This window comes from Poromitra crassiceps (genome assembly GCF_964638095.1).
Source record: "Poromitra crassiceps genome assembly, chromosome: 8".
Lineage (NCBI taxonomy): Eukaryota > Metazoa > Chordata > Actinopteri > Beryciformes > Melamphaidae > Poromitra > Poromitra crassiceps.
In genome coordinates this window covers 49,797,532-49,805,031 of record NC_139629.1, presented here as the reverse complement: position 1 = coordinate 49,805,031, position 7,500 = coordinate 49,797,532, and the positions used below count along the sequence as shown (strand labels likewise).

The 7,500-nt window shown below is 43.1% G+C and overlaps 1 protein-coding gene across 1 annotated transcript in view; it reads right to left on the bottom strand.

The window, feature by feature from the left end:
• LOC310780781 (neuron navigator 1-like) overlaps window positions 1-7,500 on the bottom strand; it is a gene marked incomplete at its 5' end in the record, with an annotated part of 165,525 nt that overhangs the window by 87,582 nt on the left and 70,443 nt on the right.

The following is a 7,500-nucleotide window of genomic DNA, read 5'->3' as shown; positions in this document are numbered from 1 at the left end:
AAATGATTTTTAAATTCACTGTGCAGGGACGCCTGTCACAGTGAAACGGTAATATGTAAGAGTATAGTATATAAATAGAATCAACCATATTTTGAGGCTTATGAAAAAACTGTTTGTGGAAAAATACACCACAAGTTGATGCGCGCAGCTTCTAACCAAGGGTCCGGGTGCAGGCAAATGGCCACGGCTGTGATGGTGCTGGCACTTTTACTGTCTGAGTGGGCTCTGGAATGTGGCAGGAGAAGTCTGTGAGGAAACGCCGCCCCGTCTGGCAGGCGGAGAATGGTAGATAGCCTAATATTGTTAATAAATGGCAAATTTGGTCATGGAATGTGACCTCCAAATTATTCAATTTATTGGAGAACAATTCGAGTATTAAGCGATGTTTGGCTATTTCACTGAGCATTAGGCTTGCCGTTACCAAATAGCCTATTAGATTATTGATTATATTTGGCTGCATGCGCGGGATCACTGAGGTAATGTTATTTTAAAATAAGAGCCTTTGGCAAGCAAATTCTGAGGAATCGATATTTGATCAAACTGCGTGAATAACATGTTTTTTGGCCAAAACGTGGGATCTTTTCCCTCGGTCTGGCCTACGCCCTGCACCCTAAATTTGCGGCTAGGCCGTCCTGCAACACGGGCGTCAGTAGGCCGTCGTGAAGTCAGCTCACACTTACAGTAAAACGACCATGGAGCCGGGATTAATATTGCATGAAATAAGTCACGCTATGCACAAAAGCGAGTCTGAAAATCAACACCGCAGTATTGTAGTAATTATAGTAAACGATTGACTGTTAAATCAAAACAGACATCGACAACCTTTATTTAGTTTTTGTCTGCCTGTTAGTCTGTCTGTCTGTCTGTTTGTTTGTCTTTTATCTGTTGGTCGCAAGCAAAGCAAACTTCGCATCTCGATGGGCAGTGTGTGCCCTCAGTCTGGATTTGAGTGTGTGTGTGTTTGCTCATGTGTGGCGCTTCCATGTAGACAGATGATCAGGATCGCATCACACTTTTCGCATTTTTCTGAGTTTTGCCTCTCCTCCGTCCGTCTATGTGTTAACTCTGTAAAGCAGTAGCAGGCAGAATCGATTCACTTGTAGATTGGCTGAGCAGCATCACGTGTGATGAGATACAGTGTATGCATTGGTCTGTGAGCTTCCTGACAGATAAACCTGTAGTACCGTAAAGGCTAGAAAAGCCTGTGCCGGTTAGAATGAAGACGCTCCGTGAAAATGTAACTATTTAATGATTTGTTGGTTATAGGGCTCGGTCCGGATGGAACGGCGTCTAGGTCTGGATGTGGACCGCTTGGAAAAACGCTGTGTTTGTTGTTCTTGGGAGGGGGGTTTGAGGCGCTGTGTTGTTTGAGGTGAATGTGTGTGTCTGTATGCCTGTGCTGATAGGAGAATGGAGAGTGTGTGTGTGTGTGTGCGCGAAAAGGGGAGAGCATGTATGTACCGTATGTATGTTTGTGATTGAGTGTGTCTCGCGTTACTTTGGTAATGTACAGTTTGATCCAAGGGGGGCTGCTCGGGTAGTATAGGCTGCAAGGCATTACACCAGGAGGTTGCTCTAGGTGGCTGAACATTGTGATAGGGAGAAGTTCATGAATATTTGAGTTGATTTGAGTGTGATAATTACAGACAGATAGGATTTGAGTGGGTTGGTATGTGTGATGAAGTTTGTGGAATGTGGGTTTTTATGTGGATGGTGGGGAATACAATGCTGATAGTATGGGGCGTGAACGTTCATTGTTTCTATGGAGAATGAAAGCATTGATTATAATATTTAGATTGGCGAAATGGTGCTGTGTTTTGTCGGTGTGGCTGTGATATGGGAAGTGATGTCTGTTACTCGTTTGAGGTGTCAATTGATCTAATGATTATTGATAGTTGTTTGATTAATTTTGTTTGATTAATTTAGACCAAAGGGGGGTCCCCATACATTGTGGAATGCATGGTGAATGAATGCATAGAATATAGAATGGACCCAGATGGAGGGTTAAATCTCAGCAAAAAACACACTGACGAAGTGTCAGATATAATGAGTTATGAAAAATAGATTGGACTGGGAAATTACAGCAGTGGGGAACACTGAATACTGCACATCATTATATAGTAATACGTACTGAATAGAAAGTTTGCAGTGACACATAAAAGAACAATAGTTATATGATGAGTTTGTTTAGTTGACAACTTTGCATAAATGAAGGGTTTGTTGATTAACTTGAAAATTCTCTCTGTCGTCCCTATAGAAGAACTAGCTCAGACCCAGGTAAGATACACTATCATTTTTCCGTTTGAGAAAAGCTACACATAGTTAAATTTATACTTAAAGTACGCTGGAGATGTTTTTAAAAGTATTTATAAATAAGTCAATGCCCTCTGAGGACAGACAGTCTTGAGTTTGCGTTTGGAGTATTTGTGAACAATGTTGGCCCTACCTAGTGGGGTTATGCCATCCCCAAAATTACTCAAGTGAACTGCCAGGGGTCTAGCCCGCCCCTCCCCCACTCACAGCACCTTCTGGGGTTACCCTCCGCCCCATTGTTTATTGCCACAAGTCTACAAGGTCAATACATTGTCATTCTGTAAGCTGTGAATGTTCACTCAGGAGTCATCTTGTTTATGAGGATTCATTGCAATCAAATTGTAAAGTAAACAATTGGATATGTACTCACAGAGTATCTCAAACATTATCTGCCATACAAGCGACTTGTTGTACTAATAAGAATACAAGAAATTATTTTGTTTAAAATACAGGCACATTGTGAAATCTGATGTTTACAGGTACAGTGGTACGTCACCAGAGGACCACACACCGGGACAATTCCAATATCGAAGATGTGGGTTTCATTTTTGCATAGTGGGATCTAAGCAAATCATCATGCACTCATTTGGTTACAAATGGAATCAAGGGGGTATGGGTGCAAATTGGGACAAGGGGGCAACCATATTATGACGAATTTGGAAATGATTAGATGCATTAATGGGGTTAAGTTGTGTTTGTGCTGAGGTTTAATGCTGTCTAAGTGGGTTCCAGGAAAGATATGGGAACAGATATGTTACTGAATGAACTTGTGACCATCAAGGTCAGACTGAATGTTGGTCATTAGAGGTTTATGTTAGATTCAATAAGGAGCCAAGATGAAGAGCCAAGTTGAAGAATATGTTTAAAATAACTCAAATCACAGTGTTAATGTTGCAGGGAGGAATGGAACTGGAGTAAGGAGACGAGCAGGTGGTTTCACACCTCTATTGGAGGTGTGAAAAGGGGGATTGATAGATTTCTCTCCCCAATCTCTATTTTTTGATCAAACATTTCCTCCATAGGCCCAGTTTGGACTCAACAGAAGGTGGATACTCCAGCATGGCGGCCCTGCATGCTGATATGAAAATATGCAATTACAGAGATGATCTTGTCATTTGTTAATTCAAATATATCTTTAATTATGTTTAAATGTTCTGTTCTAGGTCATAGGAGGAGCGGCTGAGTTTGTGTAATGATGAACTTTCTTCATTTCCATTAGGAGACGTGCTGACCATGGGAATTAACCATTAGAAGGGTCTGTGGAGTTGAACAATGTTTTGTGTGTGACAAGCTGTTGTTTTAAGCCTTGTTTAAGGAAGGTCTGGAGAACATTACACAGGGTCTCGGATGGCCGGGTGGATAAGCTGCACAAGGACGGTCATTTAGGATATGGTCGGGGCAGAGGTCACGGAGATCGGCTGACAAAAGGACATTCTTTTAATGTCTCTGCTCAGTCACTTAGTCACTTTGGGATAGGGACTGGAAAACAACACAGAGTTTATGGCTTTCTCTAAGACAAATGGCTGCAGAGCATCAACAGTGGAGGTGGGAGACACATTCCACAAAGCCCCCAGAGCATGAGGGGTTTCTGTGAGAAGCATCACAGTGTTGTATGTATATTGATGCATATTGTGTATATATATCTTACTGATTGACTGAGATGATTGGATATCTGATATGAAATAAAGTTTAAGAGCATACATTAGATGCGCTGATTTTTCCACAGAAAAGAGAACATATGCTCAAGGACACAGCACCAATGAGAGGAGAGTCTGATGTTGTGTGTTGATTAACTTCAATTTGTCCCACTTGCTGCACGATAGGAGAGTGCTATAATATTTAGATAAATGATAGCCTATTGATATTATTGTAATTATAGAATGGAAAATAAAGGTATAGTCGAATTAGTTGATAAGTGGTATTTGATAAGAGTTTCTCATCCGGTTTAAACGGGGTGAGTTTTTCTCTGATTTGTTGAATTTAACTATAAGAAACTGTCCTCTTGCTCTTTTTTACACCTCCTAGAGGTGGTTTTCGACCAAGAGGATAGTAAGTCTGAACTGTAAGATGTTTAAATCCAGTTTAGACTGGGATTAGCCCAAATATAGCTGAATTTGATCTTATCCAGAATATAGTTTAAGTTTATCAAGTCTAACAATAACCTTACATAATGTTCTAAACTAGGACTTCAATAGGTAAATAGCTAAATTAGCTGACCAAACCATAGGAGTTCAAAATAGGAATTTAAAGTAAATATATTGACAGTTGCTTTGGTAGATAGGAACCAATAGATAACTATTTCAAGGGAGGGTTAGTGTGTGACCTCCAGTGGAAGCCAGGTCACAGGATGTGGACAGAGAGGGGGAGAAAAACACGCCTGTCAAGTAGGTGACGACCAATACCAGCCCAAGCAGTGAAGGATGTCCCCAGATGGAGGAGGAAACCTGCGGGGAGAGACCAGCCCACAAGAAAATGCAGTTTAAAAGTCCACGCAAAATATTAGAATGGGTTGGTTTACAAGGGTCTTTTTCTTGACCTGCTACATATTTTGCTGTGAGGGAAAGACCACTGGAAAATCCACCTCAGAGATCTCTGAATGGGTAATATAAATACTTGATCTGCTTTGTACTGAATATGCTAAATCCTCTATATAAAATAATGTTCTAAATATCAGAATTGCTTGTTGTATTGATTTTTCATATATCTGGAATAATTGGACACTGGAAAGGTATTAACATATGTCATACCTTCTGATTGGAGTGAGCTGTTTTTAATTAGGTTGAACGAGGTAGAGAGAAATCCTTTCCATCAAGAGGGAGGGGGCTACATTACAATGTGGATCCTGGAGACAGAGCAGCGATAGCTACCAGTATGCTGCTCACTCCTATTCACCACGCCATCTTTTTCTCTCTTCCACGTTACACGCAACGTATTTGTTCTTCTGGTTCAGCGCTAGTTGGCGGCCAATTTCAAAACAAAACGTCACTATGAATGAAGTTTGGCAACATTCAGAATTAAGCTACGCTGCGGCCAACTTCAGTGACATGTCCATAGCGTTACTGCTGCGAGGAGCCGATGGCTGTTACCCGGTCGGCATTTAACGTTAGTTACAAAAGCACGTCAACAGCGCTCCCGGTCCTCGCTGCTCGTTAAAGATTTCAAAATAGGCGTTATTCTGATAAACTGGTCACATATATGTTACGTTCTCACCCGAAAAATATTAAATTTTAAAACAGTTTGGGGTTTTTTTAGCTTGAAAACAGCTTTTTGGCAAGTCTAAATGACTGCGGTAGGCGTACTCTACTTCCGTGTCTAAAACCGGAAAGACGATTACGAAATGACATCATGCAGAAGCGTCCTTGTATGGGCAAAGAATAAGGTGAATACATAATATAGGACCTGACCTTCCCAACCTCACTGTGAAAGAGAAAACACACATTTTCACCATCATACAAACTATACACAATCTGTATGGGTCATCATCTTATTATCACTGGAGGCGTGCACACACACACACGCACACGCACGCACACGCACACGCACACGCACACGCACACACACACACACACACACACACACACACACACACACACACACACACAACATGGGGATTATTCCATTAGTAGCCATTATGTAGCAGAGATCAAATGAAGGTTAGGCACAACACCGACCCTCTCTTGTAAACCACAGACACCTGGAGACAGCCTTACTGTGTGTGTGTGTGTGTGTGTGTGTGTGTGTGTGTGTGTGTGTGTGTGTGTGTGTGTGTGTCATATCTTAGAGAGCATGTAACAAACAATCAGGCAGGTGGGTGACACATTATAGGAGGGAACCATGTTTCAAAGGCACACACACACAGACACACACACACAGACACACACACACACACACACACACACACACACACACACACACACACACACATACACACAGACACAGACACACACACACACACACACACACACACACTGACACACACACACACACACACACAGACACACACACACACACACACACACACACACACACCGACAACACACACACACACACACACACACACACACACACACACACACACACACATACACACACACACACACAGCCATTGTTTAGGCACGAACACAAGTTCCGCTAAATGTGATGAAGGAGGACATAGATGAAAACCTGAGCCTGCATCAGTCATGATGAGCAGAGTTCAGACATCATCTCAACATTACATCCAAAGCCATTAGCTTTGAATCTGCAGGGAAGCTGAGCCCTGACCAGGTTCACAGCACAGACTGATCCTCCTGCTTTATAGGCAGGGTGAGACATCTGCATTGTAGCTCTGCCAGGGGGCGCTCCAGTGAGCACGAGCACACACACACACACACACACACACACACACACACACACACACACACACACACACACACACACCCCAGGGGGGCGCTCCAGTGAGCCAAGTCTGCGAGGGGTCCTCCACCTGGAGGTGTGCCAGCTTTGCCAGGAGGCTCACAGCTGAACAGGACAGGATGAGCTCTGCGAGGGGGCCCAGTGACGGGTGACATCATTGCCCGACTCTGCCAGAGGGCCCTCTTCTGACTACGGCCGAGCCAGCTGCACCAGGGGGCCCCCCAACAGCTGCCAGTGTGTGGAGGCAGGCTCTATGAGGAGGCCCTGGGATGCATTGCAGAGCGGCTGATCAGGGTTTATGATGCTGGTAAACCACTAAGTGCAGCAGGCCTGCCTGTGTTTGTAGGAGGTGTAACTGCTGACAGGTGGCAAGCAACATCATTAAGGAGACACAAGTGTCCCGCGTGCGTCCTGCCCACTCAAAGAGCACTGAAGTACTTTTGTCACGTGGTCATGATGTGAATTGAAAACATTCTTAATGCTACTACTGCCCAAACATGCAGGAATCTGCTGAGCAGCAGCAACAGCGCCCTCTGCTGCCACAAGTGGCAATTACAGATGCTAATAAATGCTACACTTCCCTGTTTTCTACATTCAGATAGTCTTATCTTACGCTTTCTGTTTGTACTCTCTACTTTGCTGACCTCTCTGCAGTGTTTATAACTGAGGGGGGGATAGCTAGTTAGGGAATAGCTCCAGATTTCCCCAAATTATGTTGCTTCAACTTGTTTTGTTGAGACAAGTCACTAATCAAGCTAGCGAGCGATAAACAGTAAACACATTATTTCACTT